The sequence below is a fragment of the Nicotiana attenuata genome, unplaced genomic scaffold (assembly GCF_001879085.1).
Source record: "Nicotiana attenuata strain UT unplaced genomic scaffold, NIATTr2, whole genome shotgun sequence".
Taxonomy (NCBI): domain Eukaryota; kingdom Viridiplantae; phylum Streptophyta; class Magnoliopsida; order Solanales; family Solanaceae; genus Nicotiana; species Nicotiana attenuata.
In genome coordinates, this window is record NW_017672573.1 from 155,486 (window position 1) to 171,127 (window position 15,642).

Genomic DNA, 15,642 nt, shown 5'->3' on the forward strand with positions numbered 1-15,642 from the left:
TAATGATTGATCTCAGTCCTGTGTTTAATCACTGTTATGAAATGCTAAGTCACTATTCTTGAGTTAAATATCTAAAGTATATTCTTTTAATAAATTGGAAATTGGAAAATTAATTGAATCTGTTAACGTGACTCATATTGCATATTGTGAACTGAGTATGGATTGGGCTGCACGCCGCAGCGAATGGTATGATTTATGCGTTGGGCTGAAGGAGCCCCTCGGAGTCTGTACACACCCCAGTGAGCGCCGTCGACGTTAAATGGATCGGGCTGTACGCCACAGCGTGTTCATGTGCATTGCATTGCATCCTTACATTTTACTTGACTGTTATATTTGAGTTGTTTGCTGTTGGTCGTAGTAAGGTGTAGGACCGTTAGTTTTAGCTTTGCTTTGTGGTATTCGTGGATTTCTTATCTTCAGACATTTTATATGCTTATTACTCACTGAGTCGGTAGTACTCACCCCTACTCCCTGCACCTTGTGTGCAGATTCAGGTACACCGGAGGCTTAGCTGAGCAGTCTTTGTTTTCCAGAGCTTATCAGAGTTGTTGAGGTAGCTGCTTGACGTTCGCAGGACCTGACTACTCTTCCTATTTCAGTTTTATTTATATATACATTTCCAGACTTGAGTATTTTCGTTCAGATATTGTTATTCAGATTGTTTTAGAGGCTCTAGACTCGTGACCCCAGATCTTTTGGGAGTGTTGTTATCAGACTTCGTATTTTTCTCAGTACTATTCAATTATAAATATTGGATTATTATTCTAAAACTATTATAATCTCTTTAGATTGTCGGTTTTGAGGTTTACGGTTGATTTGGGAACGACTGTGGTCTGGCTTGCCTGGCAATTGTGTTGGGTGCCATCACGACCGGGTTTGGGGTCGTGACATACAACTTTCGAGGTCAGTAATCGAAGAAGGAAACGCCGAAATAAACTCCACAAGTCTAACCTGGGATTGAAGGAATAAGTACATCGAATACCTAAAGAACGGGAAGCTTCCATAGGATCCTAAAGAATCGAGGACTCTACGCACGAAGGCCGCACGGTTCACATTGGCCGAGGATGGAACACTATAAAGGAGAACGTTCGATAGACCATTAGCGAAATGTTTGGGACCCGGAGATACCAACTATGTTCTACGGAAAATTCACGAGGGCTTATGCGGAAATCATTCCGGTGCCGAGTCACTGGTTCACAAAGTCATCAGAGGAGGGTACTATTGGGCCGATATAGAGAAGGACACTAAAGAATTTGTTCGAAAGTGCAACAAATGTCAAAAATATGTGCCAATGATCCACCAGCCTGAAGAGCAACTCCACTCAGTCCTATCCCCGTGGCCGTTCATGAAATGGGGGAAGGATATCGTCGGTCTTCTACCATCGGCCCCAGGTAAAGCTAAATTCATTTTGATTATGACTGACTATTTCTCTAAGTGGATTGAAGCATAGGCCTTCGAGAAAGTTAGAGAAAAAGAAGTCATAGACTTCATCTGGGACCACATCATATGAAGATTCGAAATGCCTGCCGAGATCGTATGCGACAATGGAAAGCAATTCATCGGCAGCAAAGTAACAAAGTTTTTCGAAGACCACAAAATAAAAAGGATCATGTCAACACCGTATCATCCTAGTGGGAACGGACGGGCCGAATCAACAAACAAGACCGTCATCCAAAATCTAAAGAAAAGATTGAACGAAGCTAAAGGAAAATGGAGAGAAATATTACCCTAGGTCCTTTGGGCATATCGAACAACGTCAAAATCTAGTACAGGGGCAACACCGTTCTCTTTCGTCTACGGTGCTGAAGCTCTGATCCCGGTCAAAGTTGGGGAACCTAGCTTCAGATTTCGGTATGCAACAGAAGAGTCAAATCACGAGGTTATGAGTACGAGCCTCGAATTGCTGGATGAAAGACGAGAAGCCGCCCTGGTTCTAATGTCCGCACAAAAGCAGCGGATCAAAAGGTATTACAACTGAAGAGCCAATCTTCGACACTTTAAGATCAGAGACTTAGTTCTAAGAAAGGTCACCCTCAATACTCGAGACCCAAACGAAGGAAAACTTGACCCAAACTGGGAGGGACCATATAAGGTCCTCTATATTGTCGGAAAGGGATCCTACAAACTTGGCACAATGGACGGCGAGCAATTACCAAACAATTCGAACGTATCACTCCTCAAACGATACTACTGCTAAAGTACAAACTTCTCCATTTTCATTTACATTTTATACTAACCAACTGCAGGTACTCAATCGAAGACATCAAAGGATTCTTCATCACAAAGTCCTTAGGTCTGAAAGCACGCGTTGCACTCTTTTTCCTTAGACCGATTTTTTCTCAAGTGGGGTTTTTTCGGTAAGGTTTTTATTGAGGCAACCATTGTTCGTGCTAACTTAGAGAAATTCAATAGTATCCGAGGCTTCATTAAAATCAACCTCAAATACTAGGGGGCATCACCCTCGGATGTCGACTTTGTACAAGAAAGATACTTCGGGTCGACAGGGTCTCGATAGGTAAAACTTTGTAAGGGCCAAACGAACTGTGCCCATGTGGATTACTCAAGCCCTAAAGGCAAACATGTACGCATGTATAATCTATTGAGAGAAGTATTTTTTCCTTGCCAAATATTTCATGCCTTAGGGAAATTTTCACTTTACAATTTCATATTTTTGGTCTGTTGCGGAAGCAGGCTTAAGGGCCGATCACAACTGAAGTTCAAACAACTTACTGCATATTGGGAGGCTGTCGTCCGGAAAATCGATGTAATCGAACTACCAAAATCTCAAGATCATAAGACCTTAAAAAGGAAACCCTCGTTTTTATAGGCCACGACCACCCCACTCTGGAACTGATACTTCGAACAAGTTCGAAGTATAATTGAGAAACGAGCCCAAGGGGAAAATCTCAAGTTAAAGGCTATGACCAAACTAACACGGTTTGGAGACATCCGAATTCCGTAATAAAACAGGCCTTCTAATATCTTCACAAAACCGGTTAAATAGGCTACCCTCGATAAAATTATAAAGGGTTTCGATAACATCAACCCTCGAAAACCCTAAAGGGGTACTAGATTGTTCAAACTCTTGAACAACCTTATTTCATGCTAAGGCATAACAAATTTTTATATGATTAACCTTTTTAAGCCAAAAAGGGAAAAAAGCCATTCTTTTGAGGCCATATAGGCCTAATTCAGGAGCCTAAGGGCCGTTCCATTTTCTTTGAGTTCGAGAAGTCATCCTCACTCAACCAAAACCTAAGGGTCATCTTACTTCAAGTTCAAGCAAGTACTCACTCGATTATAAAGACTACACTAGTCTGACTTTGATCAAATTTCCCAAGCCTCGTACTTATGAAAGTTTTCAAGGCATGGACGAACAAAATTTTCACAAGACAGAAATTGAAATAAAGACAAGCCAGAGAAAAAAGAATTCTTTTATATATATGAAAATATTTAGAAGGACCGATCAGGATCCTACACAAAAATTCAAAAAAGAAAATTCCTAAGTGCCTAATTTTCCTCGGGAGCTACATATTCGTCATTGGGATATTCTCCACTCTCGGATCCACTCACGCTCCTAGAATCATCATCATCGGAAGAGACCAATGCTCTAGCTTCGGCTTCAAATTCTTTTGCATTTTTGATCTTTGCAGTGAGATCGAAGCCACGGGCGTGGATCTCTTCAAGAGTCTCCTTCGAGACTGGCACTTGGCATGCTCGGCAACCCGGTATGCTCGAGTCTGAGCAGTATCAGCAGCTTCCTTCGCTCGAGCTTGAGCGGCTTCGGTGTCAGATCGGTAGAAGGCTACGATTTCCTCAGCATTGGCCTTAGCTGTCTCAGCCTTAGATTTTGCCACGGCAAGCTCCGTGTCCAACGGAGCCTGTAGCTCCTCAATTTTCATGGCTTGTTCCGAGTTCTTCTCTTTCATGCCTTGGAGTTGGCTTTCGGTTGAGGATAACTGAGAGTAGCCTCTTTCTCTAAGGCAAGGCGGTCCATCTCTTGCTTCCACACTGTAGTCTCCGCCTTCACCTCATCTACCTCTCCTCGGAGTTGCACGATCGTTTCATGCAGCCGCTGGACCTGTGAGATCGAATCATTAGCCATCACTCCGAAACCGAGGCCATAAGCGTCTAAGACTTTATTTACCTGCTCAGTCAGTTTGCTTTGTTGTTTCTAGGCCACGGCTAGCTCAGCTCGGAGGTCTTTGATTTCTTTTTCTTTTTGCTCACCGAGATGCCTGAGAGCATTTTTCTCCTCGTTAAGCCCTTGGATTTTAGCCTCATATCGGCTCAACACTCTTCGAGACTTAAAAAAAGCCTCATGATGAAGTACCGAGGCCTACACAAATAGAAGGAAAAGAATTAGGCAAGGAGAGATAAACACAAAAATGAAGACCGTTGTTAACAAGAAAAGTTAGGGCTTACCCGATTAAAAGCTTGCTGGCCTCATTGAAGAGACACGGTGCTCCCACCTCATCTATCAAAGCTTGATCTTCCTCGGTGACCAGACCTTGAAGGTAACTAGCCACCCCTACGGGGGCGGCAAAAACTCGTGCATCATCCGGGATCGTAATAAGGATTGTTCGTTTGCACTCAAGATCAACACTAGGGGCCGAAAATTGGCCGGTCAATCTGAAACTCGAGGAAGATTCGCCCAAGCTCCTCCTTGGTACTTCCAAGTCATTCAAGCAAGTGACATCATCGCCCCCGGCAAAACAACCTTGGAAAAGATGCTCCCCTTCGAGGGCACCTTCTACTTGAGAGGTTTTCATGGCCTGAGCCTCCCGAACTTCCCCTTCCGAGAATGAAGGAAGCGGCGGGGAGTCTCCGATTTCTATTGCCCCAAGTGAGTCACTTGGGGCGTTCTCCTCATTTCGAAGGGCCTCGGAGCCGGCCTATTTGGACATACCCGCTGGCTGCTCATTTTGGCGGGAGACATCTTCAGTCTCCAACAACTCGAGGACTTTGCCCGGGCCCTCTTCCAAGACCCCCTCGGTTCGAGGCGGAATCTCTTCAACCCTCACCGACTCAGAGGCATTTGGGGCCTCCGTGTTCCTCCTCACTCGGGCCACCAGCTTGGAGCCGTCATCTTCATTTTCGTTTTCTTCCTCTCTTAGCCGTTGAACTAACTCTACAGGCAGGGCGATGGTGTCTTTCTTTAGCTTACGAGCCGTATTTTTCTTGGGCTTTGGATCCTCAGAGGTTGAGATCCTTTTCCTTTTCTTATCCTTCACCGGTTTCGGGACTGGGGGCGAAGTCTCCTCCTTACCAGGCGGAGGCCTCATCGGCACATCCTTCCCGAGACCTGCAAAAGAAAAACAAGTATAAGGAGAAATTCAGACAACGATCAGGGTTATCGAAATATGTGAAAACTTGCCTTGGCTTCGGGCCTCCCATCGACCCTTTGACAATTCACGCCATACGCGCTCAGCGTGTGTAGAAGTTGACACCAAGCTCCTGACCTAAGTCTCTAGATGGGGAATCGGACCCAGCATCCAGGCAACGGCTGCACCAAGTAAAACACCGGTAACAAAGGATGAAAAAAGAGAAGATAATAAATAGAAATTAAAAGGTGGAATTATACTCAGGTTTCATATTCCATTTCTCTGGAAATGGCATGCTCTCGGCCGGGATCAGGTCTGAGGTCTTCACTCGGACAAATCGGCCCATCCAACCCCGGTCCCTATCCTCATCAGTGCTCAAGAAGACCGCCTTCGAAGACCGACGTTGAAGCTTTATTAGCCCACCTTGATAAAGTCGAGGGCGATACAGACGAATGAGATGGTCGAGGGTGATGGGAAGCCCATCGAATTGGCTCACAAAAAATCGAAGCAATGTCACTATCCTCCAAAAAGAAGGATGAATCTGTTCGAGGGTGACCTTGTACTTCTTGCAAAAGTCCACAATGATCGGATCTAGAGGACCGAATGTGAAAGGGTAGGTATACACACTCAGAAACCCCTCCACGTGTGTAGTGATCGACTCTTCAAGCGAGGGCACCACCACATGCTTATATACCCAATTGCAATCATTCTTAACTTGGTCTTAAAGGCCGCTGGTGATTGTGCATATGTACCTCGACATCGACTCACGTCGGCCTGGAACTGAGGAGGTCTTTTCAACTTTGAAGTCGGAGTCAAGGACGCACAACGGAGAAAAGAACTCTTCAGGACGTGGTTCCACCACTGGTTGTTCGCCGGCCGGCTTGGACGAGGAAGCTTTTTCCTTCTGTGGAACGGTTTTTGACGTTTTCACCATTTATGGGTTTGAGTTTGAAGAAGAAGAAGAAGAAGAAAATAAGACTTGGTGTTTTGAGAGAGGGTTGACAACTAAACCTGAAGATTTTGCAAAGCGGACAAACTTAAAAGATGTAAAAAGCTTAGGATATTGGAAGGAATTGAAAGTAGAATTTTAATCGATAAGAAAATGGCCTATTTATGGGTTTCACGGCGACGGTTCGAAACCACCAGTGCCCGACCATCAACTGGCACGTATTAAATTCCTAGAGAACTGCACCGACCGGACATTTCGATCACCTTTGTTGCTTACATCATGGTGGTGACGTCATGATAGATCGGAGTAAAGGTCGAAGGTTCAAGTCGTTTCTTGTCATTACACTCCAAAAAATTTGGGGACTATCTGTATACGGTTAAAATCGGGCCCATCCGATTTTACTGATTTATCGAGACCAGTGTGAAGGATCGAAGATTGATCCCGAGGACAAGGTACCAAGTTCGAAGACTCGAGGTACCTGCCAAGATCGAGACCGAACGAGACAAACATCGAGCAAGATCAAAGGTAGCATAGTAACAGAAAGGCGAGATATCCATGACTGGTCGAAGATCATGGAGAAAATCTTGGAACGGATCAAATCAAGGACGGTTAATTAGCCAATCATGGGATTTGCTTCTGTAATTAGAGTTATACCATAATTAGAATTCCTCTACTATGTAAAGAGGAGTTCCAATCATTTGTAAGGGACCTACATTCTAGATATTAAAGCAATATAACACTTTTTCTTTAGCTCATATTCTTGTTCATCAGCTTGCTTATATTTTTAACTGTTCTTGCGCCAATCAGTCCGAAGGTACTCAAGCTTGAGGGCTGAATTACGTTCAAGCACTGATTTGCTTTATCTTATTGTTAATTTCTATTATTAATCCCCATACTCATCAATTGGTATTAGGTATAAACACGTATCCTTAAAATCACATTATAAGTTTAGGGTAAACAATTTGCACATTATGAATTGCTCCTTTTATCATAAACTCAAACAATACCTTTATTTAATGAAAAATATACTAAATTAATGTACTACAGTCTTTCTTCTATTCATGATATTATTAGTATTTCTAATACAAGGTATGGGGGACATAAATCTCTCGCAAACCGCTTTCTCAGGGAAAGTGGAAGGACTAATTTCCTTCTGCCTGATTATTCATATAATTTTGATTCTAAATAATGGTTTTTTAAAACGATTCCTTAAAATCACACGATCCCTGAAAATCACATTATAAGTTTAATTGTTATCCAATTTTTAGGGTAAATAATATGCACATTATGAACTGCTCCTTTTATCATAAACTCAAACAATACCTTTATTTAATGAAAAATATACTAAATTAATGTACTACTGTCTTTCTTCTGTTCATGATATTATTACTATTTCTAATACAAGGTATGGGGGACATAAATCTCTCGCAAACCGCTTTCTCAGGGAAAGTGGAAGGACTAATTTCCTTTTGCCTGATTCTTCATATAATTTTGATTCTAAATAATGGTTTTTTGAATACGATTTCTTAAAACCACATTATAAGTTTAATTGTTATCTAATTTTTAGGGTAAATTAGTATTAGTACCCGCGCGATGCGCGGACAAAATTTATATCTAATTGTGACGTATGTTGTTTGAATCATGTGCAGATAACCTTAAACTAAACCTCTCAGATAAAAAATATACAATCATTAGATATTAATTAAGAAGCAGGATATGAAATTATTATTCAAATATCACAGTCGACAACCTATTTTTTCTATATCTATAGCAACCTAACCCCTTGATTCAAGTATTTGTATTTCGTTTCACTATCACTACTAAAGAATACAAACATGTCATGTTGTGATATGTCTTGTTTGAGCACATTAGAACATATTATTTTAACAAAATTCTTATATCACTTTGTTTTTATCTGAAAGTCAAATAAGTCTTATTCATCACATTATTTTTATGCAAATTCTTTTTTTTTGTTCTTTACTTATAGTTATTGTATTATTTATTGTTTAATATTATTATACTATCATATAATGTTTTATTAGCTTAACAATTAACCTAATATCTTGCTTATTATCCTTTTAATAATCTTTAATAAATATAATTTTTTTATTCTTGAAATTTAATATATTTTATGCTTGTATCCTCTTCCTCGAAATTCCTTAATCATTTAAATCTATCAATAATATTTTTAAAGGTAATTTAATTATTTAATTTATTTATTTTTAAATTAATTTAAAGTATAAGTCTAGTATTTTTTATACATTCTTTTCCCTACTATAAATTTTTATTAGTTTTTATATGAATGTTTTACCTATAACCAAAATAATATCATATTTTTATTTAAATTATAACTTTGAATTAGTCCAAAATATTAATACATAAGTTCTTTGATTATTATATTTTCACTGTCATTTTATTTCTTTACGTAATATTTCCAAAAATAAAAAAATTATGAAATAAAATAAATCTCATCCCAGATTCAAATAATATCATTATATTTTTTAAATTGGACCGCATTTTCAAAATATTATGTTATGCTTTCAAGCTTAAACTAACTACACTCATTCAGATATAAATTATAGAAAATATTTATTTAATTTTTTGAACAAATTATTCTAAGTGTTGTAGTAATATTTTCATTGTCATTTTATTTCTTTATGTAAATTTTCTTTCCCTTTTAATTAAATATAAAAAATTAATTTTTAATTTTTATTAGTAAAATTACCTATATTTGAATTTATTTTGTATTTTTAAAATTTATTTCTTATTAGTTTTTTATTTTTCATAAATAAGATTTTAATTTCGTGGTATTATCCTAGTTTGAGCATTCTCATCATAATTTTAAGAACTTTCAAATCTCAAATTTAAATAGTCCTTCACTTTAATTTCTAATAGTAACTTTTTAATGATTTTATTTAATTTTGCTATTTTTTTATCTACTATATAGTCTTATTACGTTCTATGTGGCTTTCCATGAACGTGCAACTTTATTTAATATCATTATCCACTACTATTCTTTAATATAATATAGATAAACATATAAATTTTTTAATCATAAAATAAATAGGTTTTATAGAATATTGCTCAAAAATTTTAAATTATTTAAATTTGTTAATAATATTTTTAATTATTGTATATTTACTTTATTTTATTTTTTTAACTTATGAATATAAACATTCTCACATTATCTCTAACTTATTTTTATTATTTAATATTTTTAGTTTTAGATTTTATCTATTAGACTTGAGTTACGCGACTTATCCATAATTTTTTGAAATTGCGTTCCAACTTTCTTACATTAATTATGTTTCCATTTATAATTCAAATTTTTAATGTTGTCTTAAAATTGCCAAGTGGCTTCTTTTTAGCTTGCCACTTGGCNATTCTAATATAATATAGATAAAATTTAAAAATATTTCAATAGTAACTTTGACTTTATTGTTCATATTCCAAAATATGATTTTTCTTATCACATTTAAAAAAATCTCATATCAAATTCAAATAATTATTTTCATTCTATTTCTTAAATGGAACGCATTTTCAAAAAATATTTTATGCTTTTAAAATAACTACACTCAATTAAAATATTAATCATAGAAAATAATTTATTAATTGATTAAACACATTATAAATAAATGTTGTAGTAATATTTACGTATAAAATATTCATTTGCCCGATTTGTCAATATTAATATGACTTTATTATTCCTGTTATTAAAATATTTTTTAGTGATTATTTTATTTTTTCCTTATCTTATAAAATTTATATATTTTGTGTAAGATTTTATTTTGCTGCTTGAATTTTTTTTGAATTTTTATAGTCAATAAATTTTTAATAACTTAAGTAAATTTTAGTTTTATTTTATATTTTAAATCAATCAAAAGCATAATTGTCACATGCTATCTCAATTTACATCTTTTTTACTTTTTTACTTTTTCCTATCATAGTTTCTTAATTAACTGTTTACCTTTATATTTCTAGCTAATATAGAAGAAAATCTATGAGTAGATCAATATATAAATATAAATGCAAATATACATATAAATACAAATATAATTATAAATATAAATGTGGATATATAAATTAGATTTGTCTAAGATGTATTTAGATTATGTATAAGATTCATTAAACTACTTCATTAATTATGTTTCTATATATAATTTCTAATTATTATGTTGTCCTAAAATTGCCAAGTGACTTCCTTTTAGCTTGCCACTTGGCTTAACCACAATACTACTCTCCTTTTAATATAATCTAGATAATATGCACATTATGAACTGCTCCTTTTATCATAAACTCAAATAATACCTTTATTTAATGAAAAATATACTAATTTAATGTACTATTGTCTTTCTTCCGTTCATGATATTATTACTATTTCTAATACAAGGTATGGGGGACATAAATCTCTCGCAAACCGCTTTCTCAGGGAAAGTGGAAGGACTAATTTCCTTTTGCCTGATTCTTCATATAATTTTGATTCTAAATAATGACTTTTTGAACACGATTACTACAATTTTACATTCGACAAAGATAAAAGCTGTACAAAAGTTTGTTGTTTTCCCAAAATCTCAGCCTCCACGAAAATTTTCTTTCACCAGTCGTTTAATCAATCTTTCTAGACGTGATCTTGAGAGTTAAGTTACAAAGAGAAGGTAAAAATTCACTTTAAGATTAATACTTATAATTTAATTTTAAATAATGATTTCAAATACTTATCATGAGAAAATTTTAAAATTTTGGCTACGCAAATTTTCTAAATATTTCATTGATGGGTCTAACTTTGATGATAGGACCTAAAAGGTGGACAGGTTTCCTAGGGATGATTCTACGAAACCAAATGATTACTTAAAAAAGGATAGGAATTATATGGATCTCAGTGGTTAAAGTTAAACCTTTCCAATCAAAATAACAACGACAACCAATTGACAGAATTCCCAAACGGAACATTAACCACGAATTAATCTCTAAAATCTTATGTGTTAATTTGTCAATATAGTCAAATATCGAATATACCAATAATAAAAGATCGAATAAACTTTAGCAAAGTGAAACTAGCAAGGTCACTAGACTAGTTCACACTTTCTCGAGATCTAAAGGACGAACAAAAACTTCTGTTCAAAAGTTCCTTTTGACTGGTTGAAGATTCAGTCTTTTCCTATAATAATAGTAGTAATATAATTGAGCCCTCAGTTATCTTTTCCAAACATTCATTATTTATTTCTAGTGTCTCTATTGAATTGATTGGTCTATAAAGGTTGAACATTCACTGTTCGACATCTCTTAAACTTATACAAAAACTTTTAACATTATAATATATATGTTCTATTCCCTTCTATTTTAATCACAATCAAGGGGTTGTGAACTTGTAAAGAAGAATGTGAAATTCACTAAAACTGATAGATTAAATTGCTCCTAAATTTTTGGTCTTGTGACATCTTACCTTAATAAATTAACTTCAACTTGTGTTGGATGTGAAATTCACTAAAAGCCATAAATTGTTCCTCTTTTATAAGTTAAACGGATAATTGTTATAAGAATAATTCATTGGGTGAAATGTCACAAACAAAAATCGTAGAAATATATGAATTAAGTTACTTCTAACTAGAAATTGTTGAATAATATGTCTAAATCTATCTGTTGGGTCAGTTATTGTTAGTAGGAAAACAGGGCTAAATCTACATTAAAGGCGAGAAAAGGAGAGAAGGATCCAGTCAGCCAGATATTTTTATTCAGGAGAAGATACAAAATGAATAAAATACAGTCGGCTAGGTAAAATGGGTCTATTAAACATTGACTTTGGCCTGGCCGGCTATTTATGTAACAATTACAAACAAAAACCCTAATTCGATCAAGTTGGGCGCAGACGCATGTATGCCTATTGCCTCAGCTGGATCAGTATAACATAATCGGGCCACGGCATCATGGACTCCAATTATGAGAAAAAGAAAAAAAAGAAGCCTAATCTACCCACAGCTTTTCTCAGGGTGATTTTTAAAAATAGTCAGATTTACAACTGGTAGTTCAAAAATAGCCCAATTTCAAAAGTAATCGAAATTTAGCCACTTTTTATGTAAAGAGAAAATCTGAGCGAAAACACTGTTCAAAACCCGGAAAATACTCCAGTATATTATGCTGGAGTTCCAGGATAGTATGCTGGAACTCCAGCATAATATGATGGAGTTCCAGCATAAATACACTAGAACTCCAGCATAATATACTGGAGTTCCAGCAAGTATAATGGTCCAGTATAATATACTGGAGTTTGGAGCACCAGTGCTCCAGTCTCCAGTATATTATACTGGAGCCAGCAAAGTATACTGGTCCAGCATAATATGCTGGAGTTCATACACAAGTGCACCGAACTCCAGTATATTATGCTGGACCGGTCTCTATTGCAGCAAAACGGTGGCTATTTTTCATTGACTTGGTAAACGCTGGCTATTTTTGATTTACCAGTCCGAAAACTACCTATATCGTAAATTTTGGCCTTTTCTCAGCTTTACTACTTCTGGGTTTGGTAGAAGTCATTTCTCATTAAAAAAATATTTTTCTGCAAATTATATTTTTGTAAAACTTATTTTTATGCAAAATATTTTTTGTTTATCGGCTGGTGAGAAAAAAAATAGGTTTTGAAATGAAAATTAATAATAATATCAGCAGATTGGAGCGTACTTTGATTTAATTTTTGAGCCTTAAAGAATAACAATATTTAATTTTTAGTTTGGGCAAGAAAATGAAGTTAGGAAGATTCTGGATGCTAGGAAAAATGCACAGCAAATACCAACCCTAAAACAGTAGAAGAGCTTCATTAAACAGATATACTTAAGACTTCTGGGGAATCATAACAAAGTAGAATGGAGAACCTTGGTATTCCATAATGAGGCTAGACCTAAAGCAATGTTTACAATGTGGCTCCAGTGTCATGAAAGGTTGTTAACTATGGATCGATTAGCCAAATGGGCAATCCAAGTGAACTCAAGATGCATTCTATGTATGGATGCAGAAGAATCTCATCTCCATCTCTTTTGTTGGCCCAAGTGAAGTTGGTTTTGAAGATTGACAAATGAACTCAAGCATGAACCAGGTCCATCCATAGTGTACACAGACACGGGCAGAATCAAACACAAGGGATGCACGTGAGGGAGATAAGCTTAACTTGTTATATCTGATATCTCCTGATCGAAAAGATTGCATAATTGATAAGGAGAAGGACTCCTTACTCAAAGAGAACACTATCCAAGATAAGGAAGGAGTAAGAAGTTGAAGTTAACTAGAACTCCTCCACCAAGGAAGAGTAGCATTATAACTCTAGTTATTTTCTATTCTACTAACTCTATAAATCGCAAGATGTTCTCACTTTACAGGTACGCACAAAAGCTGAAGTTAAACGTGAGTTGAGAGCAAAATAGCAAGGCATTTTGCAAGCAATTCGTGTGTGATTCAAGTGCGCGTACCTGAAGCTGCATGAACCAGAAAGAAGAACCAGTTTCAAGTGTCTGTCTTTTATTATAGTTCAATTGTAGTAGGTGTTTTCATATTGTACCTTTCAGCTTTATCTAGAAGAAATTGTAATAAGTACTCTGATTATTCAAGTTAGAGTTAACTTGAAGTTGTCGCAACATTAGAGATGGTTTCCATAACGGGATTAGAGGTAATCTATAGGTTTAAAAAGAGTTTTTATGTTGTTTTGGCTCAGTGATTTAGTGAAATATTGGGGAAAATCCTACTGAGTAGTGGGTCATGATTTTTTCACCTTTTGAGCCGGTTGTTTTCCACGTAAAAATACTTGTGTTCTTTACTTTCCGTATTTATTATTTCCGTAATAGTAGTTTAAGGAACACATAGAAGAACCAGGTCCTTCTATGATTTGTGCACGCTGTCACACCTCCTTTTTTGCTACTACACCCCGTGAAGGGTATAATAAATGGAGTTATTTCCATCTTGAAGTGACAATCGAAACGGGATTCATTTATTAGAAGATTTAGAGTCGCCACTTGGGAGATTTATGGTGTCCCAAGTCACCGGTAGAATCCCGAATCGAGGAAATTATTGACTCTATTTAACAGTCCGCGAACCAGAAATCCGAGTAAGGAATTCTGTTAACCCAGGAGAAGGTGTTAGGTATTTCCGGGTTCCGTGGTTGTAGCACGGTCGCTCAACTATTATATTTGGCTTACTCATTTGATTTTAGTACATGTTTTGACCTATGTGTTTTTAACTTTGAACCGCTTTTGTTATTATTATTGTAAGAGAATTGCAACGTCGTGAAAATATGTCTCGAACCGCGTCACATAAATGCACCCGCGATTTTTGACACATTTCGACTTCATTGAGACTTGGATTTGGGTCACATAAATGTGCACCCGTATTTAGGAAAGTAAAATTATTTAAATACGCGCCTAAAGAGACTAACGCGTTATTATCTATGGGGAAGGCCGTGGAATTCGCTAAACGGCCCGTCCCGAAATCTAAGTATTTTAACACAAACATTTATTGAGGGCCGCGCAATTTATGCATTTTATTTAGCGGGGCTCATCTCATTTTATTATTTAAAGGGCAACCCTAAAAGCGACTATGATTTTCTATTTTTATTTGTCTCTAATAATAAAAGAAATCCTAATTAATTAATATTATCTAATAGTTATTACGTTTGGGTCCATGAGCTCATATGATTTCAGGTTCTAGCCATTTTGGGCTTGAACGTAGCCCATATGGAAAGACCATAAACCAGGCGTGCAAAGGGCAGGTCAGTCATAAGCTTGAGCCCAAAGAGCCCAAGCCACATGATATGTGCATGCCGTACAAAATACCCAGTAAACATAGGTATTGGGCCTAAGGCCATCCCGAACCGGACAGGGCAGATCAGGCCGCACAGGGGAGATCGAGGGATCGAATCCCTGAAGCCAGGCAGGCCCATATTTTGCTTAAACATTTGCCCACCAGAATTACTCCAAATTCTTCTGAGTGTGTTCAACAATTGGCAATAAGGTAAAACAACGTACACTTAATCAAATTAACAGGATATTGATTACAAGTTAAGAACCTAAATTCATACTTTGTCCATATCTAATTGTCAAACAGCTAGTTGATTCAAATTAGTGAACTGATGGTGACTGTTCAACTCAAGCGAATTACTGATATTAACCACTATCCTAAAACTATTAGTACCTACGTTGAAACAGTGAATTCAACAAGACGAAAGAGTTGACATTAATAGCAAACTTGCTGATAGTAACTACTGTAGTACAAAAATTGTTTGAGACACATGTTTAGCTTGAATTTAATAGACACACTGATTTTACAAGCAACTGCAAATCTCAATTGTTTCTGATTTCTTATTTTAACAGAAGAAACGTTGAGTTAAAA